Source organism: Elephantulus edwardii, unplaced genomic scaffold (genome assembly GCF_000299155.1).
Source record: "Elephantulus edwardii isolate Elephantulus edwardi_28Jun2011 unplaced genomic scaffold, EleEdw1.0 scaffold00171, whole genome shotgun sequence".
Taxonomy (NCBI): Eukaryota; Metazoa; Chordata; class Mammalia; order Macroscelidea; family Macroscelididae; genus Elephantulus; species Elephantulus edwardii.
Genome location: NW_006399921.1, coordinates 5945317 through 5962897, shown reverse-complemented (window position 1 = coordinate 5962897; position 17581 = coordinate 5945317).

Here is a 17581-nt window from a genome sequence, read left to right as displayed (position 1 = left end):
AAATTGATAACTTTTAGCTGTAGTGTTGGAAAAGAGTACTGAACATCTTATGGACTGCAAGAGAACAAAGAGATAGGTCTTGGAGAGGGTGCAGTCAGAGTGCTCTTTGGAAGTAAAGATGTTAAAGCTTTGCCTCACATACTTCAGGCATGTTATTAGCAGAAGCTATCCCTTAAAGAGGGATATGATACTTGGAAAGACAGAGGGTCAGCAAAGGAGAGGAAGACCCTTGACAAGGTAGATAAAAACAGTGACTGCCACAGTAGGCTCTGCTGTGTCAGGAAATATGAGGATGGCACAGGATATGAGTGCCTTATGGGTTGTGTTCAACTCCATGGAACCAAAAAACAACAAAACCAGCAACATTAAAAGAACAAACAAATCAATGATGGAACAAGGGCAGCTGGAGATTGTGAGGGTGGTATAGGATCAGGCAGGGTTTTGAACTCATAGAGTCACTGTGAGTTGGAGTCTTTGTATAACAACACATCAATGCAACAATCACTAGTATGGAAGTATTTTGCTGCATTTAAATATAACTAACCCATTACCAAAGAGTCAGAACCAACTGATAGCTGACTTTCCATTGTGATTCTCAGGCTGTTAAATGCATGAGAGGAGATTGTTTATCTTTTCCCCCTAAGCTGGAAGATTCAGACTGCCAGAAAAGCATGAATTTTGGGTTAGAGTGCAACTCCTACAGACTACAGGACAAGAGTTCCCTAAATCAATATACCTTTTATGATTAAGACTGTTATTGTTGTTAAGTGCTTTTGAGTTGCCTGCGACTCATAGTGACCCTGTGTACAATCTTATTGTGTCTAACATACCTACATTACCCTAGGTACTGAATCAATCCATCTCATCTAAAGTCTTCCTCTCTTGCAATATAATATTAAAAGGAAAATTTTCATGCATAAATAAACAACTTAAACCCATGTAATGCTAAGACTATGCTGTTGTTGTTAGGTGCCATCAAGTTGAACATGACTCATAGCAACCTTACTATACACAATGGATCTGAACCTTGCCCTAGCCTGCACCATCTGCATGATCTCTGTCATGTTCAAGTCCATTGTGGTAGTCATCATGTCAATCCATCTGGTTGAGAGTCTTCCTCTCTTTCATTGAAACTCTCTACCTTTCCTAGCATGATGTCTCTCTCTAAAGACCATGAACTTGCATCAATTCTCCTTCTATCATCTCTAGTCATTGTCCAGCTTTCTGATGCATATTATGTAATAACAAAGACCATGGCTTGGATCAGGTACACCTTAGTCTCCAGACTAACACCATTGTTTTTCAGTACTCTGGAGAGGTCTCTGACAGAAGACTTTCCCAATGCAAGTCGTCTTTTGATTTCCTGGCTGCTGATACACAGAGTGCTGATTGTGGAGCCAAGCAAATGGAAGCTGTTTATAATTTCAATCTCTTTACTGTCTATCATGATGCTGCCAATTACCCTGGTATTGAGATTTTTTTTCTTGATGTTGAATTTTAATCCATATTAAAAGCTGCAGTCCTTGACCTTCTGCAGCAAGTGCTTCAGGTCCTTTTCAGTTTCAGCAAGCAAGGTTGTGTGTGAATTGTGGTATTGGAGAAGAGTATTGAATATCCCGTGAACTGCCAAATGAATAAACAAAAGTGTTCCTTAGAGGTAAGGATGGTCTCATATACTTTGGGCATGTTGTCAGGAAGGGCCAATCCTTGGGAAAAGATAACATTCTGGGTAAGGTAGAGAGGAGTCAGCAAAGAAGAAGACAACCCTCAGTGAGGTGGGCTGGCACAGTGCCGCAGCAATGGATTCAAGCATATCAGATAGTGAGGATGACATAGGATGAGGCAGGTTCCAATCTGTTGTTCACAGGGTTGCTGTGAGTGGTAGTCAACTTGATGGCACCTAGGAACACGAGTATAGAAATACAGTTCTCCTCCATTTATACATAAGGACCCGGAAACAATGAAAATGTAAATATTTCTCTAAATTTATACATCTGGTAAGCAAAAGACTCAGGATTTGGATCTGGGAAATTGGACTTAAAAAACCCTGGTGGTATAGTGGTTAGCACTAGGTAGGCCATAACTGAAAGGTCAGAGGTTCATACCCACCAGCTATTCTTCAAAAAAAAGATGTGGTAATCTGTTCCCACAATTACAGCTTAGGAATGCTGTGCTTTCCTATGGAGTTGCTCTGAATTGAATCTACCCAATAACAATAACAATGGTTGGTGGGGGGATTTTAAGTTGAAATTCAATATTCATGATGCTGTGATGCTACTGTATACCATCTCCTCATATTGTAGTTCATCACATTTTCATTTAAAGGATTAAGAAAGACAAAACAACAATTGCATCATTAAATGTAGATGAACATATTCATTCTTCACTAATTCATGAGGGAAAATTAACTCTGTGTGTGTGTGTGCGTGTGTGCGTGTGTGTGTGTGTGTGTGTGTGTGTGTGTAAAAGTAACTTAACAAACCAGGAAAATAAAGGAATTTTCTCTACCTGATAAAAACTGTTGTACTCAAACCTATAGGAAATATAATATTTAATAGTGAAATAGTTAAATGTTTTATTTTAAATAGGAACCAGATAAGAGTATAACCATCATACTTCTATTAAGTGTGCTGTTGTTGTTTCTGTGTGCTGTCGAGTCAGAACTCATCCATGGCTAACTCTGCAGTGGGTTTTCAGAGGCAGTAAGTCACAGGGGTGTAGACTGCCCATCCTTCTCCCACAGAGCAGCTAGTAGATTTGAACTGTGTGCCTTTGAGATTACAGCAGAGTTTCTTACCACTATGTCACAAGAGCTCCTTTAAACAGATTGGCTAGTGCAAGAAATCAAACAAAGAAAGGAAATATAGAGAAAAGGGGAAAATGAGAAAAAGGGACGGAGGGAGAAATGGTGGGGAGAAGAGAGTAAAAAGAGAGCGGGCATTGGTGTGATAAGAAAAAAGAAGGGGGAGGAGGAATGAAGTTATGAGTGAAAAGCAAACGTGTCACTATTTGCAGGTAAGGAAGTCTAAAAATTAAATATTTGAATTTATAGCAGCAAAGTTTCTGAGCACAGTTTAAAAACATAAAAATCATTTGTTTTCCTATGTACAAGTCATAAACAAAAGGGAACTTTTTCCAATAGAAACATGATTACAAGCTATACAATATTAAGTTTAGCAAAAGATGTACATGATACTGGATGACAATAGTTAAGACTTTTGCATCTATTAGCTGCTTCATGGGAGAAAGATAGATAAGCTTCTCTTGTATGATTACTGCTTCTGAAAACTCACTGGAAGGTCAGCTATAAGTCAGTTACAACTCAACAGTAAATAACAACAGCATATTAAAAGATATTTTTAAAACAGTTGTTGTTGTTGTTGATGTTGTGTATCATCAAGTCAGAGCCAACTCATAGCTGACCCTCCAGTCGGTTTTCAGAGACAATGAATTATACAGAAGGAGGTTGCCCATCCTTACACTATCTGTAAATGGAGAGTCTCAATGTTAAAAAGTTTTACATTGTCCCCAATTATTACATGCAAAATTTCAAACAAAACTTTTATGATCTCTGATCCTAAAATTCATATGGAGGAGCAAATAGAAAAGGATCATCAAGAATTTTCCTAAAGAGAAGAATATGCTAGGGAAATTTCCCCTGTAAAATAGTAAAATATAAAATTGTGAAATACTGGGACAGGTATGGAAAAATTGATCAACATGTGAGAATAAAGAGTTTAGAGACAGATTAACACAGAGAGACTCTATTCTGTAAATGATGCTGTACAATGAAATATCCTTTGTTGTTGCTATAAGATGTCAAAGTGAAAACACACAAGACACCTACATCACACCACATATGAAAATCAGTGCAAGGAAATAACTGTATGTGAAAAGCAAATATAGAAGGAAAAGACACACGATAAGATAACATCTTTATGAACAGAAGGATTTCTTAGGTGAGAAAAAGCAAAACTTCGAAAGAAAAAAAAGATATACTTTACTACTGACATTTATAATTTCTGAATTACAAGTTATTATTTCATGCTGTGAAGTGAGTTTGGCTCACTGCTACCTCATGTAACCAAGCAGATCTGTTCTATAGAGGTCTCTTGACTCTAATCTTACAAAACCAGGTCCCTGAGTCTTTCTTCCACTGAGTGGGTTTGAACCATCAATCTTTCGGTTAACAGCTGAGTGTTTCACCATTGTATCATTAGGACTGTGTTGTTGTTAGGTGCCATTGAGTTGCCTATGACTTATAGAGATCTCATGAAAACAGATCTGAACCTTGTCCTATTCTGCACCATTCTGACAACCTCTGTTCTGCTCAAGTCCATTGGGGTAGTCACTATATCATTCTATATTGTTGAGACTCTTTATCTCTTTCTCTGACCCTCTACCTTTTCCAGGATGATGTCTTTCTCCAAGGACTGGTTCCTTTTAACAACATGCTCAAAGTATATGAGATGAAGTTCCATCGTCCTTGCCTCTAATTGGCACTCTGTTTGCACTTCCTACAAGACAGATTTGTTTGTTCATTTGGCAGTCCTTGGAATATTCAATAGTATTCTCTGAGAACACAGTTCAAAATATATCATTCTTCTTTGGTCTTCCTTATTCATTATACAACTTTCATATACTTAGGAAGCAGTTGAAAATACTGTAACTTGGATCAAGATAGACACCATAAGTAAAGAGACAATCTACAGACTAAGATATTTATGACACATATGTTGTTGTTGTTGTTAGATGTCATTGAGTCAACCACAACACATAGCAATTCTATGAACAGTAGATCTGTACCCTGTCCTGTCCTGTGGCAGCTTCCTCATCTCCAATATACAGCCCATTGTTATAGTCGCTATGTGAATTTATCTTGTTGAAGGTGTTCCTCTCGTTTGTTGACTTTCCACTTTACCAAGCATGAGATCCTTTCCCAAGAACTGACCCCTCCTAACAACATGCCCAGATTATGTGAGATGAAGTGTCACCATCCTTGCCTCCAAGGAACACACTGATTATACTTTTTATAGTCCACGGAACATTCAGTACTCCTTTCCAACACCCCAACTCAAAGGCATTGATTTTTTTTCTTCTATAATCCTTATTCATTTTCCAATTTCAGATGCAAAGCAAGTAACTGAAAAGACCATGGATTGATCAGGCGTACCTTAGTGTTTAAAATTACATCATTGCTTCTTATAGCTTTGAAGAGATTCTTGACAACAGGTTTTCCTAATCAAATATGTCTTTGGATTTCTTGACTGCTGTTACCAAAGCTGCGGATTATGGGTCCAAGTAAAATGAAATTACTGACAATTTCAATTCATTCTTCATCATAATTTTACCTATTGTCCCAGTGATAAAGATTTTTGTTTTCTTGATGCTAAGATATAATCCATATTGATATCACTAATATCACATGTAAGCAAATCTTGCTAAAGATTATTCAATCATGGTTAGAATAGTATATTGACAGAGAACTGCCAGAAATTCAAGCTGGATTTAGGAGAGGCTATGGCACCAGAAATATCATTGCTGATATCAGATGGATATTGGTGGACATCAAAGAATATCAGAACAATGTCTATTTGTGTTTTTTTGACTATTCAAAGGTAATTGACTATGGATAATAACAAATTATACCTAACATTAAGAAGAATGGGGATCCCAGAACACTTAATTGTGCTCATGCAAAATCTATAACCAGACCAAGATGCTATTGTCCAAACAGAACAAGTGTTCAAATACTGTACAGTTTAAAATCAAGAAAGGAAGACATCAAGGCTGTATCATTTCTACATACTGATTTGATCTGCATGCTGAATAATTCAGAAATTGGACTTATAGCATCAGAATCAGTGGATGACTCATCAGCAACCTGTGTTATGCAGTTGATAAAACCTTACTTGCTGAAAGTGAAGAGGATCTGAAGCAATTGCAGAGGTTAAAAAACTACAGCCTTGTTTATATGGTATACATATAGTTGGCAAAAAATTAATGCCCCAAAATATTCAGACTTCTATAAATCAATCAAATGAACAAGCCAATAATAAATTAACCAAATATGTGCTTTAGGGCAAATAAAAAGAAACTCAAATGCCAATAAAATGATGCTCAACTTGACCATTATTTATAAATTAAAAATAAAAGTAAAATACTATTTCACACATGGCAGATTAGCAATATGGACCATACAGCAAATCTTTTACATTATAGACAAATGGCAAAGATGTGGAAAAGATGGATAGGAGGATAAATTGATACTCCCACATGTGTCCATGGAGTAAATGACAGGTATGTTTAGACTATATTATAAGATAAATAGCAGTGACTTCACAAAAATGAAATACTTATTTGTCATTATGAGTACAGTATGGCAGGCATGGGGTAGGCAACATTTGACTTCTACTAACTCATAATGGGGAAAGAGACCAAATCAACAATATCAACCACAAAAAGCCAGACTTTCTCCAACATGACATCAACTGTCCTTCCTACAGCTCTCACTGCTCCTATTACATTTAATAATGCATTGCAATGGGCACTTAGAACTCTCAGACAATATTCATGACTATATGGTTGACTATAAAAGTACTTTGTTAGCCTAGTGGTAAGGAGTGATGCTGCCAACCCAAAGGCATGAAGTTTGAATCCACCAGTTGCTCTGAGGGTGAAAGATGGGAGATACCCTCCTATGAGATTCACTGCCTCTGAAAAGGAGGGTTAGTTGGAGGGTTAGCTATGAGTCGATTCTGACTCAATGACACATAACAACAGCATAGAAATAAAAGATTACAATTCAGACAGGAAACACTCAGAATACAATTCTTCAATCAGGACAGGCTCACAGCTAGGACTTTCTCTGAACCTTTGCCATGCAACCTTGACATCTGCCCTGCTCTGGAAAGTGCCACAAAGCTATCTTAGTTCCTCCAGTTATGTGCCACCCTCACTCTACCGGTAAGCTTAGGCCTGATGGCCTGGCTTTAGTTCTTTGTGTCAGCAGACAAAACTTCTTTGAAAAGCACCCAAAGGTACCCACTTATCAACAAGTATTCAGCTTTTTAGCTCTGTGAAGTAAGAGTCCACAGCTCCATTTCACATCCGTACCGGTTCTTCACAATTTCTGCTGTAATTATTTACGCTACACCACTTTGCCAGCTCTACTACCATCTCCCATTCTCACTCTTTCTAATGCCATAACTGTTCTTGTATGATTAATGCATAAACCTCATGTCCAAAGGGCATGCTGCATGTTCTGAGCCTTTCTTCTTTATGGTGGGGAGATTCCCCTTTTACCACCTCTGAGCATGCTCAGTTTCAGTCTGGAAGGATGGCAAAACTGACCAATCCACACATCTTATTTGCATGGTTTCACCTGAAAGCCCCCTGTCAGGGACCACACCAAAATACTTCAGAGCAATGATGTCAGTTTGAAGACTAAGACATGCCCGATTCAGGCCGTGGTCTGTTCAGTCACCTGTTAGGCATCAGAGAACTGGACAAGGAATAAGGAATAAGGGTGATAAAAGAATTGATGCCTTTGAGTTTGGTGCTGGAGTAGAATCATCATCAACCACCAAGAGAACAAACAGATATGTCTTGGAGAAAGTACAGCCAGAGTGCTTCTTGGAGGCAAAGATGATAAAATTTCTTCTTTCATCCTTTGGCCATATTTCTAGGAGAGACTATTTCTTGGAAAGGGATATCATGCTTAGAAAGATGGAGGGTAAGGAGTGGAAGATCCTCAATGAGATGGACTGACACAGTGACTGCAGCAATGGGCTCTAGGGTATCAGAGATAATAAAGATGGCAACAGGATAGGACAGGGTTCAGGTCTGTTGTTCATAGGGTCGCTGTGAGTCATAATTAATTCAACACTTAACAAGAAACAACAACCCAAAAGGTCTATGCCCTTGATGGGCCACAAACATTTTCAATACCCTACCCAGTCATCGCCACTGGACCAATTAGCAACGTCAGGATGGATGACGAAGAGATTGAGAGTGTTCACAGCTTCAGTTTGCTCGGCTCCACAGTCAACACTCTTGGTACCAGCAGTCAGGAAATCAAAAAGTGTATCGTGATGGGAAAGTCTGCTGTTAGGGACCTCTCTAAGGTACTCAGGAGCAACAGTGTCTCTCTGGAGACTAAGGTGCGCCTGATACAGGTCACGGTATTTGCAATCGCTTGTTATGCATCAGAGAGTTGGACAATGACTAGGGAGTACAGAAGGAGAGTGGATGCTTTTGAGCTGTGGTGCTGGAGAAGGGTACTGAATGTACCATGGACTGCCAGGAAAACAAACAGATTCATTTTGGAGAGGATTAAACCAAGCTACTCCTTGGAGGCAAAGATTCTGGGGCTTCGTCTGACATACTTTGGACATGTTGTAAGGAGGGACGGGTCCTTGGAGAGGGACATCATGCTTGGGAGGGTGGAGGGACAGCGCAGGAGGGGAAGACCCTCTATGAGATGGATTGATTCGGTGACTGGGGTAATCGGGATGGGTGTGTCAGAGGCAGTGTGGTTGGCGCAGGACAGAGCAGGGTTTAGAGCTGTTGTGCATAGGGTCGCTATGAGTCGGAAACGACTCGACGGCACATAACAACAACAACAACCCAGTCATCACTCACTCACCCATTGCCTTCGAGTTAGAACTGACTCGAGCCATATCTTACTTCCAGTGGGTTTTCAGAGACGAAATGGCACAAGAGGAGATTGTCCATCTTTCTCTTGCTTAGCAGCTGTGGATTTGAGGCATCTTCCTTTGGATTTGCAGTGAAACTCCTTACATACTACATCACTGGAGAAAGATAAAGCCAATGCACGTATGTTGTTTCATAAGATGTATAGTAAATGTCAATAATGCAACAATAGCTCTGCCCCTGCACCTGATCAATGACAGGCTACAACTTAACACCAGTTCAGCCTTCATTCATATGAACAGAGAACTATTTCCATCTTCTATCCTGTTGCTGTTAAGTGCTATCGAGTCAAGTACAACTCGCAGTGATGCTATGAACAACAGATCTGAACCCTGTCCTATCCTGTGTCATCCTTATCATCTCCCAACACATTTGAGCTCATTGCCACAGATACTATTAATCCACCCTGTTGAAAGTCTTCCTCTCTTTCACTTACTCTCCACTTTTGCAAGCATGTTGCCATTTACAAAGAACAGCATCTCCTAACAACACACCCAAAGGATGTGAGATGAAGCTTCACCATCATTCCTTGCCTGCAAGGAGCACTCTGGTTGCACTTTCTCCAAGAAATAGCTATTTGTTATTTTGAAAATCTATCTATATGTTCTTTTGGAAGTCTATTCAGCAACATCTATACCCATTCTTCTCCAACACCATAACTCAAATGCATCGATTCTTCTTCTGTATTCTTATTTTCTATCATATGAACCAGAAAACAGATGGTAAAGGATTAACAATTACCAAACTAGCAAGTTGAATAGCATACTCATCCCACTCAGTCAGAGATAATAGATGATAGATAGATAGATATAGTTGTTGATTGCCTTCAAGTTGAACATGACTCATAGTGACCCTATGAACAAAAGGCCTGAAGCCCCTTTACAACTATTGACATTTATCAAAGTTCATTTATCAAAGTTATACCAAAATGTCTCAATACTTTATTGTGCTCAAAGATAAGCAATAGACAACTTCATATCACTCATATTCTATCTGACTCTCTCTCCCTCACACACACACATACCTCAAAACCCAAATAAAACAAAAAACTAGGATAAAATGGCATAAAAATGTGACTAGTATATAGATCCAGAAAATATTTAAGTGGAAAAAATTCCATTGGAAATTTCTGATAACAAATTTAAAATAATTATAGTTAGGTGCCTTCAATGGATTGAGAAAACATTTGAGGAAATCACAGATAAATCAAGGAAACAAAATACATGAAATGTTAGAAGGGGTTTTTTTTTTGTTTTTTTTAACTACAATATCAAATTCACAAAATTGGAAAATTAGAACCCATAAAAAACCAGGAAACTAAAATTCAAAAGATCAAGACAAAAATTTCAGAAATAGCTAGCACATTGGAATGGAAAATTGAAATGGAGAATTGTGTGATTGAAGACAAATGGCTCAATACCCACTATGAAAGGAGCAATCAGAAAAAAAAGAAAGAAAGCATAAGAATTATGTGGGGCACTATCAAGAGCGGTAACTTGCATGCAATTGGAATTAATTAAGAAGAGGCCATGGCATAAGTGGCATCATTTCTGATGCCAAGTGGATCTTAGCTGAAAGCAGAGATTACCAGAAAGACATTTGTTGTTATTGTTGTGTACTGTAGAGTTGGAACCAAACCATAGCTAACCCTCCAACGGGCTTTCAGGGAAGTTAATTGCGTGGGAGGAGATTGTCCATCCTTCTCTCACAGAGCAGCTGGTGACCTTGAGCTGTTTGCCATTGGGATTGCAGTGTAGCTTCTTGCCACTAAGCCACTATGGCTCCCTAGAAGATGTTTACTTGTGTTTTATTGATTATCAAAGGTATTTAACTGTGTAATTAATAACAAACCATGAATAACATTGACAAGAATGAGAATCTCAGAACATTTAATTGTGCTCATTTGAAACAGTAGTCCATGCAAAGGAACACTACATGGTTTAAAAGTAGGAAAGGTGTGTGTCAGGATTACCCTGACCTATTCAATACCTATTCAGTCTGTATACTGAGGAATTATTGAAGAAGTTGGACTTTTTGAAGAATATTGTAGTTATCAGGTTTGGAGGATGATTCATCAGCAACCTGCTTTATGCAGATAACACAAACTTGCTTGCACAAAGTGAAGTCTTGAAGCATGTGCTGCAGAAGATCAAAGACTACAGCCTTCAGTAGGGGTTACATCTCAACACCAACAAAACCAAATTCCTTACCACTGGTCCAATGGGTAACATCATGAGAATGGAGACAAGATTAATGTTGTCAACTATTTCATTTTCTTTGGATCCACAATCATCACCCATCATGGCAGCAGTCAAGAAATCAAAAGATATATTGCATTGGAGAAATCTGCTGTCAAGGACCTCTCCAAAGTCAAAGAGCAAAGAAAGCAGTTTGAAGACTAAGGTGGGCCTGATGCAAGTTATATTCTTTCCAATAGCTGGTATGCACATGAAAGTTGGATAATCAATAAGGAGACAGAACAAGAATCAATGCCTTTGAACCGTGGTAGTGGAGAAGCCTATTGAATGCCCCATGGACTGCCAAAAGAGCAAATATTTCTATCTTAAAGAAATGCAACCAGAGTGCTCCTTAGAGGCAATGATGGTGAAACTGTTTCATTCATTTTGGACATATATTCAGGAAGAACTAGAACCTGAAGAGAGACATCATGCTGGGAAAATAGAGGGTCAGTGAAAGTGACAAAGACTCTCAAGGAGATGGATTAACTCAGTGATTTACCATAGCAGGCTTGAACAGAACAGAGACCATAAGGATAAAACAGGAGAGGGCAAGGTTCAGATCCATTATTCATAGGGCTGGTGTGAGTCATAGTGAACTTGATGGCACCTAACAATGACAACTGGAATTCCAACAAGAAAACCCATACATACAAGCATGCACACAAACAGAAAATTTTTTAAGATTTTCTGGAGGAAAACTTCTCAGATATGTTTGAAGACAAAAAGCTATGCACTCTAGAAGCTTGACAAATCCTAACCAGGATAAGCTCCAAAGGAAAATCAGCAGGGTGTTTTATAAACAAACTTTCCAAAAAAAAAAAAAGCAAAGAAAGAATAATGAAAACATTTCATGGAAAACAGTTATCCTGAAAGGTAAACCAACAAGGCTGAACTCTGATTTCTCAGAAAAAGCATGTAGGAAGAAAGGGAATGGAATGTCATATGGGAAATTCTGAAAGAAAAAATTGATAACTAAGAGTTGCACACAATAAAATTGTTTTTCAACTAAGGCAGTGAAATCAGAACATAAATGAATATGTACAAAAACCTGGTCAACCTTACAAGAAATAGTAAATGTACTTCTCTGAAGAGAGACTAATAACTGACAGACCATAACCTGAAAATAACATAGATGATAACATCATCTAGAAATTGATAAAAGTATACCAATACATGAATTAAAAGAAACTTAAAAGACTAAAAATAAGGAAATGGAGGTACCAGTCTGTGGTGAGAAGTTGCACTACCATCCCCAAAAAGGCATGTGATTCGAGTCCACCAGCAACTCTGTCGCAGAAACATGAGCATTCATCTCATGCGTCATTTACTGCCTTGGAAAACCTGCTGGAGGGTCAGCTAGAAGTTGGTCCCAACTCATTGGTACATATAACAACAGCAAAACAAAAAAGGAAAAATAGTGCAGTTATAAAACATCTAAATGGAGAAGTCAAGTCAATTCCAAGAAAAAGTGAACTGTTTTCACTATGGGAATAAAATGGAGATTTACAGGGTAATTTCAAAGTAAATTAATAAACTTTCTTATCAATGAAAAAGAGGAAAGTCATAAAGACTTAGCAAACATTGAAACAGCAGCAACAAAGGAAATTATAAGAAAAGTCATGAACAAAATGAAGTCACTACAGAAAAGTATATAGAACAAAGATACACGATACAACATGCAACAAATTATAGCAAAAAATCATATCAACTGATAGACTGAGTGTGAATTTCATCAAATGCATCAACCAAGAGGAAAAGTGTAGTAGAATACATAAGAAAACATGACCCTCCATTGTTCTATCACAAGACGTATACTTTTAGACGTAAGAACAAAATTAGACTAAAAATGAAAGGGTGAAAAAATTACCAAGCAAATGACAATAAAAAGAGAACAGGCGTAGCAGTATTATTTTCTGACAAAATAAATTTTGAGGCAAAAGCCAGCGTAAGAGACAAGGAAAGATGATTTTAAAGGGTCACATCAACAAGAGGATATAACTATAATTAACATTTATGCACTCAGTGCACAAGCCCAAAATGTAGAAATAAAAAAAATTAGTGAAATTAAAAAAGAAATAGACAATTCCACAACAACAGGAGAAGAATTTGATAAACCATTCTCCACAAAAGGCAGAACTAGAAAGAAATTCAATAGACACAAAAGAACTAAACAGTGCAATTTGCCACTTTTAACTCATAGACATACATAGAGCACTAAACCGAACAAGAGCACAATATACACTCTTGTTCAGGACACATGGAACATTCACCATAACTGATTATGTGATATAGCTCATCAAGTGAGTTACAACAAGCTTTAAAAAAGTGATAAGCTAAATATTATCTTTTCTGATCACAATGTTGTAATATTAGAAATCAACAACAGGAAGAACAAGGGAAGGAAAAATCAAGTACATGAAACATAATATCCTGCTTAAAAACTACTGAGTAAAAGAAGAAATCAAAAATTAAATTAAAAAAAAATCTTGAATCAAATGAGAATGAAAACACAGTATACCAAAACCTTTGGGACACAGCAAAAGCAGTGGTAGAGGGCAATTTATAAGACCAAACATACAAATTTAAAAAAAGGAGAACTAAAATAAATACTTTAACACAACAAACCATTAGAAAAAGCCAAGTTTTCAAAACCCCTACAGTAGCCAGAAATAATAAACACAGGAGCAGAAAGAAATGAAACAGAAATACAATTGGAACAATCAACAAAACTACAAGTTGATTCTTTGAAAGTATTTACAAAATTTATAAACCACTGACAAATCTAACAAAGAAAAAGAAATTGAGGACATTAGAAATGAAATGGAGGCCATCACAACAAAGTCAAATGAAATAATAGGATAATGATAGAATATTATAAAGTACTGCTGTTGTATGCCATCAAATCAACTATAACTGATAGCAACCCTATCAACAACAACTCCAAGCCTTGCCCTATTCTAAACTACCTAAACTAACATATACAGAGGTAAAAGGTTTGAACAGACTAATCAGAAGAAGAAATTAAATAGGTCATTAAAACAAACAAAACCTACACAATTCTTATCCAAAAAGAAAATTCTTGGCCCAGACGGCGTTGCTAGTGAATTCTACCAAACATTTCAGAGAATGTTGTTGTTGTTATTGTTGTCGTGCACCATCAAGTTGCCTGCATCTCCTAGTCACCCTAAGTACAAAAGCTCTGAACCTGCCCTGTCTTGACTCAGGCTCACTGTCTCTGACACACCTATCCCCATTATCCTGCTTTGTATGCCAATCCATCTCCTCCAGGGTCTTCCTCTTCTCTGCTGTCCCTCCACTCTTCAAAGCATGATGTCCTTCTTCAGGAACTGGTCACACTTGGTCACATGCCCAAAGTATGTGAGATGAAACTTCAAAATCCTTGTCTCCAAAGATCAGCCTGGTTTCACCCTCTCCAGAATAGACCTGTATGCTCTCTTGGTCATCCATGATATGTTAATCCTCTTCTCCAGTATATCACAACTCAGAGGGATCAATGCTTCTTCTGTCATCTTTAGTCAATGTCCAGATCCCTGATGCATAGCAAGTAACTGTGAAGACCATAGCCTGAATAAGACACACCTTAGTCTCTAGACTGACATAATTTTTCTTGAGCACTTTGTAGAGGTCTTTGATAGTAGCTTTCCCCAGAGCAATTCATGTTTTGATTTCTTGACTACAGGTGACAAGAGTGTTGGTTTTGGATCCGAGCAAGCTGAAATTATTAAACTCAATCTCTTCTCCATCTGTCATGGTGCTGCCAATTGGCCCTGTGGCGAGAATCTTTGTTTTCTTGATGGTGAGCTGCCAATTTGATACTAATTCTAGTCAAGCTATCAAAATCTAGAAAAAGATGGAATACTTCCAAATTGATTCTATAAAGCAAGCATAATAAACCTGAGAGCAAAGCCAGGCAAAGATATCACAAAAAAAGAGAACGGAATAATATTCCTTATAAACATAGACCAAAAACTCAACAAAATCCAACATTACATAAAAAAATATAATTCATAATGGTCAAGTGGAATACATATCAGGATGCAGGATTTTTTAGCATTAGAAAAACAACATAATATATCACATATAAAGCAAAGGGAAAGAACCACATGATCATCTAAATTATGTAAAAGAGGAATTTGGAAATATCTAACACCTCTTCCTGATAAAAAATGCTCAGCAAAATAGAAATAGAAGGGAAATTCCTCAACATATTAAGAGCTAATGGTTACCATTAGTTTCAATAGAGAGATACTACAAACATTCCCAGATGGAATTCAGGCAATGGTGTCCTTTGTCAGCACTTCTATTTAATAATATGTTGGAAGTCCTAGCCAGAATAATAAGGCAAGAAAAGGAGATAAATTACACTCAAATCAACAAAGAAGGAAACCATCTTTATTTGCAGATTATATGATCCTATTTGTAGAAAATTCCAAAGACTCAGTATGAAAATGATTCACACTAATTAAGAAGCTCAGCAAGATTGAAGGACATAAGATCAACATATAAAACTTAAATTCCTTTACAATAACAAAATGAATTAGAAAAAGGAAATAAGGAAAAAAAAGAATTTACAATAGTTACCCAGAAGATTAAATACTTTAGAATAAATCTAGCCAAAGATACAAAAGGCCTTTTCAAAGAAAACGACAAAAGACTGCAACAAAAAAACCCAAGAGATCTAGCAAATGGGGAAATAAACCATACTCATGGATAAGAAGGGAGCTCTGGTGGCCAAGTGGTAAGAAGCTGCACTGCAATCCCAAAGGCAGGTCATTTGCACCTACCAGCTGTTCTCAAGGATAACAATGTGCCACTTGTGCAAGTCACTGTTTCTGAAAACTCACTGGTGGATCAGTGATGGGTTGGTTCCATCTCCATGTCATACATCAACAACAAATACATATCAAAAGGAGTTCTTAACAGCATACTTTTTGTGCTGCTAGCCAAAACTTTGTGTTTCTCTATTAGGTTAAATTCATCAGCAGGTCCATTGGAAGCAGTCTCCTCTCAGTAAGATTTGCAGTCACAGAGACCAATGGAAGACCACTATAAATCCCAATTGATTAAATAGCAGAGAGAGAGGTGTATCAATGTAATTAGATTTCAAAACCAAAGTTGCAAGATGCACTTTAAAAGACACACTTCAATACCTTTATTTTTAAAAATGTGAGGAAGACAATGATGTGCATCTTAGTCTGTTGAGTAGTGTCCAGTGTCTTAAAATCTTGTAAATAGGCATCATATATACCATGATTGTTGTTATTGCTGATTGCCATTGTGTCAAGCACAACTCATAGCAACCCTATGAACAAAAGACCTGAAGCCTTTCTATAACTGTCATCATTTCTCAAAGTTCATAGAGTTTCCAGAGGCATGTTGTTTATAAAGTGGATGCTAATCCTGCTTCCAAATAGCACAATTAGTCTCTACTTACCTAGAGCAAAAGAGAAGGAAGGAAATCAGCAATTCAAAGAAGGAACTCATCTATAGCATTAATAGCCCAAACAAACCACAGCTTCTAATTTGAGACCAGAAAAGGTCGATGCTGCCTCAATATCACTTCCAATCGACCAGGGACACAACAGAAGTTCCTGGTTGGAATAGGAGAAATGTAGAACAAAATTCAAATTTTAAAAAAGCTCCAGATTTACTGGACTCATACAGAGTGGAAGAATCTGTCAGATTAGAGACTAGAGCAATCTTAAGACACTCTTTGAGTTTGGAACTGATGCCACTCCTGAAATTGTTCTTTCAGTTTAATAAATTTTGTTATGCACTGTGGAGTTACCTTCAAACCATAGTGACCCTATGTACAGCAGCTCTGAACCCTTCCCTGTTCTGAGCCGGTCTCACTAATTTTGACACACCAACTCCTATTGCCCTAGTTACTGTATCAGTTAATCTCATTCAAGGTCTTCCTTTCCTGTGCTGTTCCTCCACCCTTCTGAGCATGATGTCCTTCTCCAAGGATAGGTGCCTTTTTGGCCATGTGCCCAGAGTATGAGAGAGACGGGTCTCCAAAATCCTAGCCTCCAAGGAGAAACTTGGTTTCACCCTCTTTAAGGCAAACCTATTTGTTTTCTTGACGGTCCATGGTAGACTAGTTTATATAATGAAGAATAAATGTGCTCCCTTAAACAGTCAACTATATGAAGACCAAAGTGTTAACATTTATTCAAAAGCAAAGATGAGAAGGTAGGGAAGGACAGGGAAGCTAGATTCAACAAAATGGAAATGAGAATGCTGATCCATTGTGAAAATTGTGACCAATGATACAGCATAATCTGTATAAAAAATGATAAATCACAACATAGTTTACTGTGTAAACTTTCATCTAACACAATGAAACTCTTTTAAGCTTAGAAAAAATTATAAAGCATTAAGAAGCAGTGAATATTATTCAATTGTTGTCCAAGTTTGGACACAATTTCATTAAAGTTCAGTTCCTAAGTTAAAGTTATTGTAGGTGAAGTCATGAGATTTCCTGATGCTTGATTTCAATACATTGAGCTAATTTCTGGAAGAAAGGAACCAGTATTTAAAGTAGATGGAGAATTTATTTAAAATCTGGCATCAAATAAGATGTATAGATAATATAATATAAT